This window comes from Coenobita brevimanus, chromosome 79, assembly GCF_032717465.1.
Source record: "Coenobita brevimanus isolate Jiangsu-jjx chromosome 79, ASM3271746v2, whole genome shotgun sequence".
Lineage (NCBI taxonomy): Eukaryota > Metazoa > Arthropoda > Malacostraca > Decapoda > Coenobitidae > Coenobita > Coenobita brevimanus.
In genome coordinates, this window is record NC_137032.1 from 16,795,775 (window position 1) to 16,815,679 (window position 19,905).

The window sequence follows — 19,905 nt, forward strand, 5'->3', positions numbered from 1 at the left end:
TCACGACAGCCGGTTGGTGATCTACAACGTGAAAGGGAACGGTTAGTGTTATTTTGTCCTCTCGCAATTGGTCGCGAACGTGAGTGATCCAACGAAGCAACGGAGGTGTGGAGAACTTGGGAAAAGGAAGGGCAATTAGTGGCCTGACAAGTGAGGTTGGATCCCGTTTCGTTCCCTAATTGCCTTGGAGACATTTTGAATTTTGTCTCCTGGGTTGAATCCTATCTGTAATGCTAATTCTTTCTGGGTGAGGTCAAGTCAATTCATAAATCTCAGATAACCCAGCAAATCTCCAAAGTCATCAAGGGAAATCATAAATGTTCCCTGAACGTCTTTGACCCACTGGGTGCCACGCAACAACTGGCGCATCTCAGAACTAGTGGCTTTCATTGCCGCTGCTACCTCATACAATTTTGCATCTTTAGGTTGGACCTTCATATCCTCCTCCATATGGAATAACAAATTGGTAAAACCTATGAGAGAGGCGGTATTTGAATGTTGACAACAAAGTTGAATTAATTCATGATGCAAGGCATCAAATGTTTGACAATCCTCAAAATGGCCTGAACGAATCGCGCCTCCTACTGGGGACCTGCCTTGATGGAGCCTCCCCATAAGATAGGAGACTTTGAGGGGTTCATTTGTGATCTGTCTGAAGGGAGAAACCTGTACTGTACACAGGAAAAATCATCTGGTAAATTACCAATATGCTGGGAATCGAACCAGGGACTCTCAGATGAGAGCCAGGCAGCATACCACTACACCACGACCACCTGGTCGTGGGGTAGTGGTATGCTGCCTGGCTCTCATCTGAGAGTCCCTGGTTCGATTCCCAGCATATTGGTAATTTACCAGATGTGATCTGTCTGTTACGAATGTCCGTTTCTACCTCTCTGAGGAAGTCGTAAATGGACACTGAGTTATCTTCGCCGGTAAATTTAGGGCGGTTAGCATCGTCCAAATATATTGATTGTGGAGAGGGGAAGTTGTTTTCCATGGTTGGAAGAGGGTGAGGTTGGGTAAGCGTGGAAGTAACTGAAGTAATAGGTTGAGAGGTAATGAAAGTAATGGTAGTTATGTGTGGCTGAGTTGGGAGCTGAAGTGTTGTATCAGAGACAACTTGGGAAGTGGAAGTAGTAGGAGGTGAAAAAGTTCTAGAGAGTCATTTAAAGATGAAGGTGTATCTGGATTTAATTTATCTGGGAGAAAGATATCTGGGTCTTCTAGAGCAGAAGAAGTAGTAGTGGTAGTGATAGTGGTAGTAGTAGGGGTGATGGTGGTGAGAGGAGTATGAGAATGTTCAGGTTTAGGAGTTGTCTGGGTGGAGGAAGAATATCTTTGATACGATCGACCGCTACGAAGAAGAGTCACTGAATCGTCATTATCGGGAGTTACCGGCTCACTTTCAGTTGCTTGTCGCTGGCGAACGGGTGAGAGCTCAGTTTTTCCAAAGTATGACATGTAGTGAAGTAGAGAGAAAAAAAGAAAAGAAAATGTTAAATGATAATGAGAATGAAAATTTTTATATACAATGTGAGAATGAGGGCATATGAAATATGTACAATAGTAATGGGAGTAAATATGTACAATGGAGGCGAAATGAACAAGGTAAATCAGATGAAAAGAAATGAGGTGAGAGGTGAGCGTGGTGGGTGGTGGTGCGGAGAATGAAGGTAAATATAAGCGATGCACGATAGTGAATAAAAGACAGATAAATGATATTATGAGGTACAATCTGTAGAGAAAATCCGGAGAGTAATCTCTATAGAAAGACAGGGCTTGAGCTGACTAGAATAACCTATACAAGTACACTTAAGGAATACCGAAGCAGTGAGAATGAAGGGAAGTCTTGTTTGGAGGAAGGGAAGTTGAGACGGTACTTGAATGAGGGACCTCTCCCCGACTACGAAAGTGGCGGGGGTGGGGGGGGGCGATAACGTCACAGTTCAGGCGACGAATGGGAGGCCAGCTGAGGGTCAGATGATCACCAGCGAGACGTTGATTGAAGAGCGCCAGCGATGACGTGGAGACACGTGCCCTGGGCAAGATACCTGTGGTCGCAGTTGCCAGGCGGTGCGGGTGAGGCAGGTTTTGCTTGGCCAGCTGTGTGGAAGGTGGGGTTGAGAGGGGGCGGTTGGGGTGTGGTGGGGTGAGTCGAGATGGTAATCATATAATTATGAGGACATTGAGGACGGAAGAGCTGACACCTGATAGTTCCTTACTGAGTTTCAGTAGAATAGCAGCTGATGAGAAGCGATGTGGCCCGCACGTCGGTGGTGACACGTCAGGGAAGTTGCAGGAAGCGTTCACGGAAGACGTAGGTGTCCCAAACACAAGGCAAGCAAAAGGCAGACGTGCGGCACGTGTAGCATGGGTGGAGAATGCACAAGCAGGTGTAGGAATCACTCCCGTCTGGGCACCAAATCACGGTAGAGGCGAAATGAGGTCCGATACACCGCTACTACCAAATTGTTTCAATGGCCCCGTGCTCCCCACTCAGGTTTATTTCAAAGATCTGAGGTGACGTATATTGGAGGTTTATTCCAGAGAGAACTTCTATAGCTGTGATCTGTTTGATGGCTAGCCCCATACTGCCTCAGCGAGCAGCGGGCGTGGGAACCTTAGCTTTAAGTCAGCAGTTTAGAGAAGTGTGCTGATTCCATCAATGGTACTGGTTACATATATATATATATATATATATATATATATATATATATATATATATATATATATCATCCAATCCTTCGTTGCCCAATGAGGAGCGTAGGAGCCCGGGGCTAGGCGTTTGGTCTCGATATTTAAGATAAGAGTGACCAGCCTCACTCATCCCTGCGTGGCATAATATGAGCAATCAACCCCGACCATTCCTTGGATCTAAACCTTCACCGGCTCAATCCGACTGGAGAGCAATAATTACCCACTAAACCACCAGGCGCCAAAACATATATATATATATATATATATATATATATATATATGTGACCAGCCTCACTCATCCCTGCGTGGCATAATATGAGCAATCAACCCCGACCATTCCTTGGATCTAAACCTTCACCGGCTCAATCCGACTGGAGAGCAATAATTACCCACTAAACCACCAGGCGCCAAATATATATATATATATATATATATATATATATATATATATATATATATATATATATATATATATATATATATACACACAAATGCTGTATATCTCTCTATCTCTATATCTATCTATCTATCTATATCGATAGATAGATTAGGGTTATAATTTTTTTAAAACCTTATGTTCCTCTACCTCAAGTCGATGAACTTTTGCTTAAATACAATGAAAAAAGCCGTTACTCCCCTCAGTTAAAAATAAAAGGTCACCCCGAAATAAAAAAATTGATTTTTGCAAGTGTATACTTACATGTATAATAGTAAAAAAACAAAAACAAAAGAGCTTATACAAATGCATTAATACTTAAAACCATTGTTTATTACCTAGAATAAATCTAAGTTGCAGTTTGGCTTTGTTTCTGCAGGCAGCATAAAGTTCCTGCATCACCCTTGCACGTTCTGCACACTGATTACTTCTTGTTATCTTGAGTATGGATGGCTCCTGCTTGCGGTGATTCTGCAATGAGTTAAGTGCGCGTTTGTAAGGTTTCAGCATTTCTGACAAGTTCTTGAAGTCATTTTCATTGTACATCGGATTAGTAAACCAGTGCTCTGCCCATTCGTACGAAATGTTATCTGCATATCTTCTCCAAAGTCTTCCTTGTATTAGGTATAAGAATGAATGCAAGGATTGCGAGAATTGCTCATGAATTCCACTTGCATTACTGATATTTGGAATTTTGTGAAGGTTACTCAAAGGAAAATGTCTTTTTTCTTGAATCTAAACACTCATGTTGAATGGTACAAAAACTTCACCTTATCTCTCCATCCTAACGTATCGAGGATCCCTTCTGTTCCATTAACAAACTATAATCTTAGTTTTTCATAAATATAGTTGAGACACATATGGATATTCGATATTTGGAGAATTGGTGTTAGCATCAGGTCTTTCGTCCATCACCAAACAGAGAATCCTGTCCAGAATGTGATGCTGACAGCTGATAAATTGTGGTTTGTTGAAATTCTTATCCAAGAACATTTGTTGTAATCTGACAACTCCACTCTTTTTCCATGTGTTAACGCTAGTTATATCAGCAATGATCATTTTTATTCCATGCCATAAGTTGTATTCATCAATAGTTTTTGCAATTCCTTCAGCAATAGTTTCTGCCTTACCATTTTCCAAACGCAATGCATCCAATTTTATTTAGGTTCATTCACTTTTAAGTAGTACTACCTAGTACTCATTTTCATCAGTCCGCTTTCCATTGAAATGTGAAGACCATGTTTCCAACTGTAACTTTTCAATCATTTCCTCCTTCAGTGTAGCAGCCTCTTTGTATATTGATTTGTAAATTGCTGCTTGACTTGGAGCTGAAATGTCAGTACCATCATGTGACAATTGTTTGTATATTATAGCAGCTCTGTTTGTCGATACTCCAACAGATGTCACCAAGTTAGTTGCAACTTCACTTCTATTGTGTTTGTTGGTTGGTGGATGATTAGTCTCATCTTCATCCTTATATTCGCTGTTATCAGATTCAGTGCAACTACTGCTAGATGAAAGACCGTAAGATGTTGATGGTAATATAGGTTCATCAGGCAGTTTTCGTCTTTTTGAAGGGTGAACGGTTTCCTTTCTTGCAACTTGACCTGTTGAGTACCCCACTTCTTCTTTGCTTTGCACTTGTAGGTGGTAGAGTTGTTTATCTTGAGTGGATAACCACTGACCATTTACTTTCGTGATATCAAAAAATTTATTTAGGGCATCATATTTTCCCCTCTTGACACATTCATCGGAAGATTTTAGCACATTGTCAAGCTTTGCTTGTACTGCTTGATCTGACACATGTGGAAAGTTCAATTTATTCTCCCATAATTTTGTAACTTCTTTAGAAATTTCGACTATTCGTTCTTTTCCGAATTTGATTTTTGCTTCAAGAAACTGGTAACGTCCAACAAATTACATTTGGTTTGGCATTCTGCATTTTTTTTCTAATGAAGATTCTTCTAAAGGCACAATTCCTCTTCTTCTATGTGACTGCTGGAACCACAACAAATTATTGGTGCAGACATCCTTGTTCTTCTGTACGATAGTATCACTTCTTTAGTGCGACATCATGCTTATCTGAAATAATAATAATAATAATTATTATTATTATTATTATTATATATTATTATTATTATTATATATAACAGTAACACACTAAGCAATTATTTTGCTGACTCTTCACCTGCAAACTGCGAAGATAACTGTTAGATGCTGAAAACTGCATCCCGCCTTATATTGTATAGATTTTTCTAGAATGTTCTAAACAATGTTAAACCATACTAGAACGTTACAAACTGATCTAGAAAGTTCTTAACATTTCTAAATTCTTCTGTGCAAGCCTATAAAGTTATAAAAAAAATCTATATAAAGATTAAGAAAGTGATAAAACTTGCATCGGGTAACGTTAAATATACGGTAATCCATTTTTTTTTTTTATTCGGGGGTGACCTTTTTTTTTAAACTGAGTGGAAAAGGGGCTTTTTTCTTTCTAAACAAAAGTTCATCAGTTTATGATACAAGCTATCTTTTGAAAAAAAAAAAAAAAGTATAACCCTAATATATATATATATATATATATATATATATATAGATAGATAGACAGATAGATGTACGGTACGGTGTATGCAGTATATATATCAAGAATAAGAAATGTGTCGATATGACACACACACACACACACACACACACACAAATATATATATATATATATATATATATATATATATATATATATATATATATATATATATATGCAAACTAACCACAGGAGAAATGAAAGGAGCGACAGTGAGTACTTTCGTATAGTACATCTTCAGACAGAGTGAGACAGAAACGTAAAGGGTAGAGGTCTTTTATGCACACCCGCAGCAGGTAGTGGCACACAGAACAATGGATGACCTGAATTTTTACCTGCGGCTTAACTTAGAGTCACCTGCAGCAGGGAGTGGAACACAACAAAGGATGACCTGAATCTAAAAAATGCACGTGACAATGGAGGAGGGAGTAGGAGGGGAGGAAAGGGATGTGGGAGGGAGGGGGAAGGGGAGAGGAGAGAGGGAGGAGGGGATATATACTGCTGCTTAACTTAAGACCTATAGGATTAATGCTTGGTGTGTCCCACACAGGTGTGACTACACCACCAGGAGATGACAGGGAACAATCACGTGTTAGTCTGGGGGATACTGCTTTAAAATTAATTCAGTTAACAATTTATCACACTTATAATGACCATAGCTCATGTTTACATTCTTTTCATATGTGCCAGAAATTAGACAAGATTCTATTACATTTCTTTCATCAAAGTTTTTTGATCTTGCTAGAATCTTGGAGCCTGTCCAGTCAATATGGTGATCACTGGATGCTTTGTGCTGAAATAAACCACTACTCTGTTGGGCTGTTCTTACACTGTATTTATGTTGTGAGATTCTAGTTTCCAAATCTTTTCCACATTGTCCTATGTAAAATTTGTTACAGTTTTTGAAGACTAAGGTATACAGAAAACCTACAAATATTATGTCATATGTGCAATACTATTCAAACCATCATATTAATATAAAAAGATCTGTGTTCATATCCATGTACCTAAGAGCATATAGAATTTCAGACCCAGAATTTAGATGATTAACTAAAAATGATTCAGAGCATTGGAAAGAAGCTAAAATATCCACAAAGCATACTAACTCAGTGTCACAATACAGCCAAGAAACGATTCCTTGAAGGGAAAACTAATAAGCCAGATCGCCAGAATATTCAAAGAACCCTTGTCCTCCCCTTCCATGAAAATTGTCTTGATGTTGTTCACATATTGAGGAAACTCAATGTACAAGTAGTATTCAAATATGAGAACGCCATAAAAAAAAAAAACTCATCAAGAAAAGCCCTTTCAGTAATTCAGGCGTTGTTTACAAAATCCCGTGTAAAACCTGTAACAAATTTTACATAGGACAATCTGGAAAAGATTTGGAAACTAGAATCTCACAACATAAATACAGTGTAAGGACAGCCCAACAGAGTAGTGGTTTATTTCAGCACAAAGCATCCAGTGATCACCATATTGACTGGACAGGCTCCAAGATTCTAGCAAGATCAAAAAACTTTGATGAAAGAAATGTAATAGAATCTTGTCTAATTTCTGGCACATATGAAAAGAATGTAAACATGAGCTATGGTCATTATAAGTGTGATAAATTGTTAACTGAATTAATTTTAAAGCAGTATCCCCCAGACTAACACGTGATTGTTCCCTGTCATCTCCTGGTGGTGTAGTCACACCTGTGTGGGACACACCAAGCATTAATCCTCTAGGTCTTAAGTTAAGCAGCAGTATATATCCCCTCCTCCCTCTCTCCTCTTCCCTTCCCCCTCCCTCCCACTTCCCTTTCCTCCCCTCCTACTCCCTCCTCCATTGTCACGTGCATTTTTTAGATTCAGGTCATCCTTTGTTGTGTTTCACTCCCTGCTGCAGGTGACTCTAAGTTAAGCCGCAGGTAAAAATTCAGGTCATCCATTGTTCTGTGTGCCACTACCTGCTGCAGGTGTGCATAAAAGACCTCTACCCTTTACGTTTCTGTCTCACTCTGTCTGAAGATGTAATATACGAAAGTACTCACTGTCGCTCCTTTCATTTCTCCTGTGGTTAGTTTGCATACATATCTTCACGGTGAAGTCTCTGCATATATATATATATATATATATATATATATATATATATATATATATAATTATATACTTGCGGGATTAAGGCCTCTGGCAATAGATAGATAGATGGACTTTTCAGGATTTTATATGTATGGGTTGATTCATGTCTTACGAATATAGAGTCGTCAGAAAAAAGAAAAAAAATGTTGATCGTTTGATAAGTAACGAGTATGTTAAATATTTCTAGGTTTCTGTACTACCTATTTATAAACACATAATTATGGCTTCACAGTTGAAGAAGAAAGCTGCAGCAATCATTATAGATGGATTGACAGACAGAGATAGATAAACACTGGAGTTAGTGTTGTTCTTTTTTTGTTTCTGAAGGACATTTTTTTAATGGAAGAAAGGAGGAACCAAAGGCCAGGAGCCCGGAAACCGTTCCTTCCTAGAAAAAAAAAAAAAAAAAACAATACAAAAGAGAGCAAAATTCAAGATCCATTCATTTCGTACTGAATTAGGTCTCTCTCTCTCTCTCTCTCTCTCTCTCTCTCTCTCTCTCTCTCTCTCCATACACTGTTTAAAAATTTTTCAGCTTTTTTTTATAGGACATGAGGACAAGTACCGAATTAGGTTTCGTATGTGTGTGTGTGTTTATATATATATATATATATATATATATATATATATATATATACACACACACACACACACACGAAACCTAATTCGGTACTTGTCCTCATGTTCTATAAAAAAAAGCTGAAAAATTTTTAAACAGTGTTTGGAGAGAGAGAGAGAGAGAGAGAGAGAGAGACCTAATTCAGTACGAAATGAATGGATCTTGAATTTTGCTCTCTTTTGTATTGTTTTTTTTTTTTCTAGGAAGGAACGGTTTCCGGGCTCCTGGCTTTTGGTTCCTCCTTTCTTCCATTAAAAAAATGTCCTTCAGAAACAAAAAAAGAACAACACTAACTCCAGTGTTTATCTATCTCTGTCTGTCAATCCATCTATAATGATTGCTGCAGCTTTCTTCTTCAACTGTGAAGCCATAATTATGTGTTTATAAATAGGTAGTACAGAAACCTAGAAATATTTAACATACTCGTTACTTATCAAACGATCAACATTTTTTTTCTTTTTTTTCTGACGACTCTATATTCGTAAGACATGAATCAACCCATACATATAAAATCCTGAAAAGTCCATCTATCTATCTATTGCCAGAGGCCTTAATCCCGCAAGTGGCGGCCACAAACAAATAGCCTCCATGTCGGGCTGTCCCCCGCCATTTCACTGCCATACTCCCAGTTCACACACCCCTCCCTCATATATCTCTTCACTTCATCCCTCCATCTCATCCTTGGCCCCTCTCCCCCCCTCCACCTCACTCACATACACTCCTCGTTAGTCTCTCACTCTCCATCCTCTCCACATGGCCAAACCACCTCAGTGTTATTCTCCTAACGCTTCCTATCACATCCACATCCACACCACAACGCTCCTTCACTTCCTCATTTGTCAGTCTGTCTTTCCATGTGACTCCACATGCTCCACTCAAATAACTCATTTCCACAGCTCTCACTCTTGACTTCTGACCCCTCCAGAAAGGTCCGAGCTTCACTTTCATACGTTGGATTTGGTACCACAATACTGTCATGTAGTAACTTTTTCACGTCCATGCTCACTTCCCTGTTTCTTATCACTGCTTTCAAGGAACCAGGAACCTTTCTTCCTTGTTGTATCCTTTCAAGCACTTCACCCTCTAAGCTTCCATCCTTACTCATTACACTACCCATGTACTTAAACGCACTCACATTTTCCATTTCCTCAGCCAGTCTCACTGTACATTCACTGACATCACCTCTCTCCAAGACCATAACTTTACTCTTCCCTACATTCACCTTTATATTCCGTTTCTTACACACTCTACCAAACTCATTCACCAAGCCTTGCAGCTCCCCTTCGTCTTCATTTAACAACACAGTATCATCTGCAAACAACAGTACAGGGAGTTTCCAAACACTGTCCTCTTTCACTAGAGCCACTCCAACATCTACTGCCCTATCTTGTATCTCTATTATAAATCCATCCATATTCAGTATACAGATTGTGATTTGGTAATATGTGACAACCTAACCTATCATAGGCCTAACGCAAATTAAGTACTGTACTGATTATTAAATAACAAATTTATCGCAATCCTTACCAAGCAAAAACCCTATATATCAAAAAGAAACTTACCGGTAATCCTAAGAGGATAGAAAATTAGGTAATGCTTGATATTATAAGGTTTATGTTCACTGGACAATTACCTGCGGAAATTTAGCTTTAATTCAAACTACAGTATTAAGATTTGTTTTCCCCAACCTTAAGCACAGTTATCCATGTTTACATTCATTTAATGTTATACTGAATTTATCTGATTAAATACATTAAAAAAAAAAAAAACAAACAGGAAAGTGGGTAAAATAGTCGGTTTTTCCAAAGAGTTTTATTGAAAAAACCCTGGTGGGCAAAAACTGGTCACCCGCTTTGGTGCCAACCCTGAAAATAACGTGACCTAATGTAAATGAACAACCTAGGCTATGTTAACCAGACCTAACCTAAACTAACCTTATCGAACAATCTAACCTTACCTAACTAAATGACCCAACCTAAGTTTCCTGAACAAACATAGCAACCAAACTGAGCAAAACAACCGAAGTTACCTGGAAAAACATAACAACCAAATTGAGCAAAGCAACCCAAGCCACCAGAGCAAGATAATCTTAACCTGACCTAACAAGTTAATATATCTTGTCAAACCTTAACCATGACCAGAGATTCGGAGACTATTCTTGGTCATTCCTTACTTTTGTCCCCCAAAACAAAAAGAAAGAAAAAAAACTAGATTCTTCTCAGACTCGGATTCCATCCCCCGTCGGGAGTTATTTTAAATAAATAAATACTGTAGAGCAAATTCTAAAATTTTATGACATGGATTTTTGCAGTCTCATGGAAAGTTTTGGTATATTATGGGATATTATGAAGAATTTGTACTTTTATGTGGCATGACAACTATTTGAAGACCCAAATTATGTCCTTTGTCTTAAAAACGCACAAATCAAAAGCCAAAAACCATTAAATCTGTAACAACACATAAAATATTTTTATGACCGTTTTGGCTTTTTCTATTTATTCCCCTCTTGGAATGTCCAAATTCCCCATTCCCACTACCCCAGACTTGAATTAACAAACTAACTCAAAGTTACCCTAAACTGAAGTTAGCCTAACCTAACAAATTAAGCTAAATATAACCTACCCCATTCCAAAAATAAACCTACCAAACCTAAATAGCCCAAGTTAAAAGTAATCCAGTCTAACCTAAAAGTAACCAAAGCTTAACTTAACCAAGCCTAATTATTTAACTAATCTAATCACACCCAGTACTAACCTAACCTTAAATTAGCCTAACCTATGTTTAACAAAGCGCACCTTACCATAACCCAATCAAAAAATAAACAAACCTAACCTAACAAAAATTTACCTAATCTAACCCAAACTTAAACCAAATCTAACCTTATTCTTAAAGTTCTTAAGGTAAAAAAAATTAAACTTAATCCTAACCTAATGGCCTAATTCTTAAACTTATCAAATCTAACCCAAAACTAATCTAACCTTAACTCATACAATGCTGGGGGGGGGGGGAATAAACTGATACCCCTCTACACTGACCATTTTTGGATTTATTTATGGATAAATGGTGTTACTACATCAATATAAGATCCCCGGCACTAATTACAGTGATGCATTTAGTGTCATTAGGGTCTCCTTGTAAATGCAGAGTGATGCCTTTAGCGTCATAAAACCATAAAAATTTTGCCCAAAAAAAAAAAGTTTTCAGTCAATTTGCATCATTTTTTGAGGTGTCATAGCTTGCCCGGCTCACGTCAAAAGTAATGAGTTGGTAACAGTGGGTCCCGATACCGGCAACAGCACATACATGTTTTTCAGTACCAAATGAGCTGTCAGTGGGGAAGGTGGTGCGTGGTCCCTTGTCCCTTTAAATCTGCCCTATTCCCCCCATCCTGGCTGCATGACATAATTCACTATACCAGTAGCGCTGATGTATAGTTTTTGAGCACTGTTGTGATTAGATTTGGTGTTTGCAGTTGGAAATTAGGTGTTTGTGAAGCGGTCGTGGCCATTACCAGTCTTTGGGCCAACGAAGATTGTGCTACAGTTTCTAACAAACTACACTGCTTCTGCTCTGCAAAAAATGTGAGTATTCAGTTATAAAAATAGTGACAGTGAATCATGTTAATTTAGTGTGCAATACCTAGTGTGCAAGGAAATGGTGAAATACATACAGCATCTTAGAACCGCCCTACAGTCACGACACGGAGTGGGTGCACTGTATTTTTTTTTTCATTTTTCTCAAAAACTATGAGGCTTAGGAGAACTGATTATATCACATCAAAGCCCATGAAGTTCTGCATAAGTTGATGAAATAAAAACATAACACTGCCGAGAAAAGTTTATCGCTAGAGCTCGTTGTATAAAAACTCTGTTGTGTGTTGGAAAAAGGTTTTACTTTTTCACTTATTACTCGAAACCATACCTTTTATCAAAATGCCAACTGCCCCATTCGAAAACTAATAAAATTCTCTTTCAAAATGATGTATAACATGTAGAGATATGTGTATAGATATGAAATATTACCATGTTGCCACTGCTATGTTGCCATACTATGTACATTGTCTCGCTGACTCTATGACTCTTGAATATATGTCCCATGTGTTAGTTAGATGTGACAATGCCGCATCTAGCTAGCCAGCCCAGTCTTAGTTAGTTCCTCACCAGCTTTCGCCCTGTTACTACACGCTGGTACCCTGTTTTCTGCCCTGCCAGTATCTTCAGTAATAAAGTCGTCCCCAGTCCTCTGCGTTTCTCCAGGACCTTCCCTTCAGCCTTACCCTCGCTGGAACCAGTTAGGAGGTTCTGTGACATCGTACCATGGCGCAGCTTTGAGTTTTAGTGACAGCGCAAGAATGGGGACCCGAATGACTGCCACCATTACCAATGCCAGGGATTTCGACTTGGACCCCTACAACGCCACCCCTGGATCTACAGTGTTTTTGTGCAGTGATAGTGCAGTGTTTAGTGTGGTGTTTAGTGCAGTGTAGTGTTCAGTGCAGTGTTCGTGTGGTGTCATGTGCACTTTAGTGTGGCAGAGAGACGCGCCCCGGCCCTCACGTCGCCTAAATCAGATAGAGAGAGAAAGCAGACACCCTCCCGCTCAGACCACTACCGGGTGACTGAAGAGAGTCGACAACCCTCGCAACTCCACCACCGCTCGCCCGCACATGTGCACACGCAGACACACACACACACGTACGTATACCACACCCGACTGACTGCACTTGCGACACACCACACTGACACGCCAACCGCACCACCCTCCTGCAACCACCTGGGCTGTGACAAGGCACTGCACATCCTCCAGCACATCTTCCTGACTACGATGACAACGTATCCAGAATGGCAGAGCAACGAGATCCACAGGGAGACACCACTGAGGAGTATGAAAACAGTGCTGCATCTTCATCGCTCTCACCGCTCAAATCCAGTTTGCCCGACACACCTCCCACACAAGCTGACGGCAATGGCCTACTCCACCTCGCTTACCACACACAAGATATATTATATCTTGTACAGTTCCTGCAAGTATCCCGTCAGCAAGAAGAACGAAGAAGACAGCAAGAGAAGGAAGTCAGACGTAGAGCAGAAGAAATAAGAAGACAAGAAGAGGACAGAAGAAGACAAGAAGAGCTCGCCTTTTGTCTTCAGCTGAAACAGCAGAGGAAAGAGGATAACCAAGTGTTCGTGGATTTGATCGCATCATTGGCAGCAAGAACATCATCACCAGCCCCAGCACCTGAACCCCAGCCCCTTCAGAGTTCGCCTGCTGTCCCTCCGGCCCCATCCTCTGACCTTCAGCCACCTCAAAGCCCACCTGTCAACCTTCCTCCCACAGTCTTCGACCCCCGACTGCCTCAGACCTCACATGCCCACCACCTGCCCGCCCAGGCACCGCCTCTTCCCGACCTCCCCGCACCTCCTCAGCCCCGCCCCAGGACTACTCGCCCGCCTCCCATCCGAGTATCAACCCTCGTTGACCCCTCTACGCCCCCCCCATCGTCTATTGGCAACACTACGCCTCACCCTGGGAACAAGCCGGCAGTCTCCAGCCCCCCACCTCTTCAAGCCAATGCTACTTTTCAAGTCTACTGACAATGGCGCCGTCGATTTGAAGACTACACACTCATGACGGATATCCACCAGATGCTCCATTATAAGCAGCTTATTCAGCTACGATCATGCATTTCCTTAGACGTGCAACGCATTTTGGAACACACCCTCGCCATTCCCCCTGACCCTTACACCCCTGTGACTGAGATATTGGATGCCCTGCAGGGACACTTCTGAGGCCTCCGCAACGAAGCCTTATGCCATTGGGAACTGCTCTCCTGCAAGCAAGCGGCCAGGGAATCAATCTCAGACTATTACGCTCGTCTAATGGATTTAGCTGCTGAAGTAGAACCTTTGCCCTGGAGACCCAGTGACACGTGCCAAGATCCAGCTGAAAATGGTAATGTTAATGGGAGTACGCGATGAAGTCTTGCTGCAGAAGCTTGTTCTCCTTGATCCTACTGCATTGCTTACTGACTTTGTCACCTGCTGCCGGTCACACGAGGCTGCGAGAGCGGCAGCCTCAGCAATACACGCCGCAACAGGACAAATACAAGCCGTCTCTGCAAACATGGAGAACCGACGAAAGTCAAAGATAGAAGCCCCGCAGCAACCTACAACAACAAGACCCTCGACCAGCGACCCCTGCCGAAGTTGTCAATGCCAGCACAACCCTGAGAAGTGCCCTGCAGTAGGCAGTATATGTGAGAATTGCGGATTTCAGGGACACTGGACCCATGGACCTAGATGTCCCGCCAAAGAAGCCCAATGTCGATCCTGCAACAAACGTGGCCATTATGCCAAATGCTGCAAGACAAAGAAAAACCAGGGAAAAGAACCAGACAGCTCTTTCAACAATGACAGGCCTTCCTGCTCAGACAGATCTTCTCTTCCACCCCCTTCCAAGACTAGGACTTGCAAGAGTGTGATTGACAAGTCGAGTGACAAGTCCCCCATGCCCGTCAGTGTGCGCCTATCCCACGGCAACACATCCTCCAGCCTACTGATGTTACCAGACACAGGCGCGGAGATAACAGTGATTGGCTCGCAGCACCTGGACGCGCTTGACATCCCCAGGAGCAGCTTATCACCCCCACCTTTAAAAGACGTGCTCACAGCTGACGGTCCCCTGATGTCTTCAGCCTTGGGTTGTTTCCAGGCAACGTTACGACTTGGCCCCAAGTCTTGCCTTGCGACAGTACAAGTGCGCGAGGACGTCCAGACCCCCCTCTTGTTGTACAGTCGCTGTCAAGAGCTGGCCATAGTCTCATCTGAGTTCCCTAAACCCATCCTCGTCATGACACACGTCAACAGATGCGCAGAGCTCCCTATCTTCACCATGACATCGTCCAAAGCCGCCAGGGAGTTCTTTCTACGAGAGTTCAGCGACGTCCTTGTCTCCAAGGCCGATCTACAGATGACGCCACTCAAGAAAATGACAGGCCCTCCGATGAGAATCCACCTCAAGCCAGACACGACGCCCTTCGCAATTCACACGCCCAGATCCATCCCCTTCGCCTTCAAGGACCAGGTAAAGGAGGAACTCGGCTCTCTAGTGCAACAGAGGATCATAGCACCTGCAGGTGACAAGCCCTCAGAGTGGTGCCACCCAGTGGTCCTCGTGCCCAAGCCCAAAGGCGTCTGCATCACGGTAGACCTCACCCGCCTTAACTCCCAAGTCTCACATCCCATACATCCCTCGCATACGCCCATAGCAGCAGTCCTCAGTGTTACCCCGTCAGCTAGATATTTTACCACCGCCAATGCACTACATGGATACTGGCAGATGGAGTTAGCAGAAGAAGATCACCACCTCACCACGTTTATCACACCCTACAGCCGTTTCCAGCATTGCCGCGGACCAATGGGCTTTGCAGCGACTGGCGATGCCTACTGCCTCCGAGGTGACATGGCCTTGCAGGGTGTCATCAACTTTGTAAAGGTGGTGGACGATATTCTCCTCTGATGATGACCTCCCTGCCCACTTGAGGAGGATTTATCAAATGCTGACCAGATGCTGCGCCCACGGCATCCCTTTGAACAAGGAGAAGTTTGTGGTTGCCACGCCACAAGTCAACTTCTGTGGATATACGATCTCACCAGAGGGCATCGCAGATGACGAGGAGAAAGTGAAAGCCATCAGAGACTTCCCTTCACCGACAAACCTCACCGACCTTCGATCGTTCATGGGCTTAGTCAATCAACTTGCAGACTTCACCCCCGAGATAGCTACGACAGCGCAGCCCTTACGCCCGCTAATGAGCCCCAAGCGCTCATTCATATGGACACCAGACCACAAGCAAGCATTTAACAACGTCAAGAAGGCACTGGTTGCACCACCAGTACTAGCACCTTTCGACCTGACCTTGCCCGTAGTCCTCCAGACAGACGCCTCCCGTCTCTATGGCATTGGATATGCCCTCCTGCAAGATCACGGTCAAGGCACACTGCGTCTAGTTCAGTGTGGTTCTCGATTCCTGACCGACGCTGAGACCCGCTATGCTACAATCGAGCTGGAAATGCTAGCAGTTGCGTGGGCCATGCCCAAATGCCGATTTTACTTGTCAGGATTACAGCACTTCACTCTCATGACCGACCATCGACCTCTTATCCCGATCCTGAACCACTACACATTGGATGCCATCGAGAATCCTCGCCTCCAACGCCTTAAAGAGAAGGTTGCACCATACATGTTCACAGCTGTGTGGCATGCCGGGAAACAGCTGTGTATACCAGATGCACTCTCCCGAGCCTCAGTCAGCCGCCCCACGCCTGACGATGAAGAGGACTGCACTGTGACTACCACACACGTCCGGTCCTTAGTCGCCCACACCTCCACTTCTTCAGACGACCAGACAGCGACATCCCTCATCGACGCCGACAGAAACCTCCAGGAGATTTGCACCGCTGCCACTCAAGACCCAGCCTACAGTCGTCTGCTCGCCTACGTATCCACCGGATTTCCCTCCAACCGCTACGACCTGCACGCCTCCCCCGTACCCTACTGGAAGCTATGAGACAGCCTCTATGCAGATGGAGAACTTGTACTATACGGCCCTCGGATCGTCATTCCTATTGCCCTCTGACGACGCACCTTAGCTCGCCTCCACGACAGGCACCGAGGTGTTGAAGCCACCAGACATCGAGCCAGACAGACTCTTTTTTCGCCTGGCATCGATTCAGACATTAAAAACACCGTGGAAGCCTGTGAAGCTTGCCAGCAACTCCAACCCAGCCAGCAGCAGGAACCATACAGGAATGACAACCATCCGACGAGGCCTTTTGAGTCTGTGTCAGCCGACTTTTTCCAGGTAGCCGGGAAATCGTTCCTGGTGATCACTGACAGACTGTCTGAATGGCCAGTAGTCATCCCCTGTGGCCGAGACACCACCGCAACCAGGGTCATCCGGATGTTCTGCGGATACTTCCGAGAAGTGGGAGTGCCTCTCCGCCTCAGGACCGACGGTGGACCCCCATTCTCCAGCACTGACTTCAGAAAGTTCACACAATGATGGGGTGTACATCACCTCATCACCTCACCACACTACCCCCAGTCAAATGGCCACGCTGAGGCAGCTGTCAAAGCTGTCAAGTACCTCATTCTCAAGACGGCGCCGACAGGGAACATCGGCACCGAGGAATTCGACAGAGGCCTACTTGAGTTACGCAACACCCCAACCCCTGCTGGACGCTCTCCTGCCCAGGTCTTGTACAGCCGCCCTCTTCGCACCTGTGTATCAGCCCACCCCGAGTCCTTCTCTGCAGAGTGGCAAGCCAAGGCCGAGGAATGTGACCGCAGCAAAGCAGCCCAGACCGACCAAGTGACCAGTCGGTACAACACGCATGCCCGACCTCTTCCCAGCTTGACCATAGGACAACGGGTCAGGATTCAGGACCCAACTTCACACCGCTGGGACAAAGTTGGGGTCATTATGGGCCGCGGCAGGGCACGACATTGCGATGTACGCCTGCCAAGTGGTCATGTGTGGTGGAGGAATAGACGTCATCTCCGCCCGGTGCCTCTCCCTAGTGACAACGCTCTACCCCAGCACACAGTGCAACCCGAGAGTGTCAGTGAGAACCCCCCACCCCAGTCCCCTGTGGTCCCTTGCTCAGGCCCGGAACTAAGGCCCTCACTTGACCCCTCCACTGCCCCTCGCCGCTCTACTCGTCTCGCAGAAAAGAGACTAAGATCCGCTCGAGTGTGAACTACGAGTGTAAAGGGGGGGGAGGTGTATAGATATGAAATATTACCATGTTGACACTGCAATGTTGCCATACTATGTACTGTGTCTCACTGACTCTATGACTCTTGTATATATGTCCCACGTGTTAGTTAGTTAGACGTGACAATGCCGCATCTAGCTAGCCAGCCCAGTCTTAGTTCCTCACCAGCTTTCGCCCTGTTACTACATGCTGGTACCCTGTTTTCTGCCCTGCCTGTATCTTCAGTAATAAAGTCATCCCCAGTCCTCTGCGTTTCTCCAGGACCTTCCCTTCAGCCTTACCCTTGCTGGAACCAGTTAGGAGGTTCCGTGACATCATACCAATATGATAGTAAACATTCAAGCTATGATGTTGGAAAGTGAGGTGAATGTTCCTGAATGATTATTCACACTGCCCTAATATACATAGTTTTTTTTTCTTATTGTTTAGAACAAACATCGACGAAGAGGAATATGTAGGTTTTGTGGCAAAATAAATATGTTTGGGTGGAGAAAATAAGCTGAGAATACATTTTTTTGGAGCAGGCGGCAGGGGGAGGGCAGAAAGCCGATGTGTTGTAGGACGTGAAACTTATTGAAACTTGCCGTGAATGAAAGGGTTAATGTAAGCACTAAAGCCAGATAGTTAGTTGAATCAAGTCAGGCTGGTGCCACTCTGCCTCTGAAATCTTCAAGGTTACTGAGAGAGCATAGCGGTTGTAAGCTTGTGAACCGATTTTGGATTTTTTTTTTTGTGGCAAAATGGGTTTAATACATCAATATAGGATCCCTGGCACTAATTAAAGCAATCACCAAAGCCAGAAAGTTGGTTGAATCGAGTCAGATTGGTGCCACTCTACCTCTGAAATCTTAGAGGTTACTGAGAGGGCAGAGCATACATGTGAGCTTGTAAACTAATTTTGGATTATTTTTGTGGGTAAATGGGCTTAATACATCAATATAAGATCCCTGGCACTAATAAAGGCAATCACCAAAATCAGTAAGTCGGTTGAAATCGAGTGATCTTGGTGCCTCTCGAGCTCTGAAATCTTCAAGGTTACTGACAGATCAGACTGGCTGTGAGCCTGTGACGAATCACTCGCCTTCTGTGCTCCTAAATCAGTGTTGTAAGCGTAGTGGAGTTATGCCTGAAGTTAGTAAGATACACTATTACCTTCCATTTTACTTATTTTTTTATTTTTTTTATTTTTTACGTGTCTGACTCTGGACAAACTCTTCAGGGCCTATTCCCAAGGCCCTACATCTCCACACATCACCACTTCGGTGTTATCACCAATCATCCATATTGAATACATGCTAGGGCTGTCTTATACAGGACTGGTGTACTGGTATTAGCTGGGATACTTTTATGACATGTCGGCAGATCACCTGGTAGATCAGAAAAGTCTGTTTTTTAAGAAATTCAAATCTTAAACTGTTCCCTGCCCCAGCTGGGATTCGAACCTGGGTCCATTAGGATTGCAGGCCGCCTCTCTACCCATTCTGCCACAGCTTGCAATAACTTTTCAGTTCTGCAGGACGCAGATCTACGTCACTGGTGATTTTGAAGGGGACGTAGATCTACGTTGCTAGCACGGCACAGGTTAAATTAGCCTAAATAAAGTTAAACTAGGGTAACCTTACCATAAACCAATCCAAAAATAAACACCTAACCTAACAAAAATTAACCTG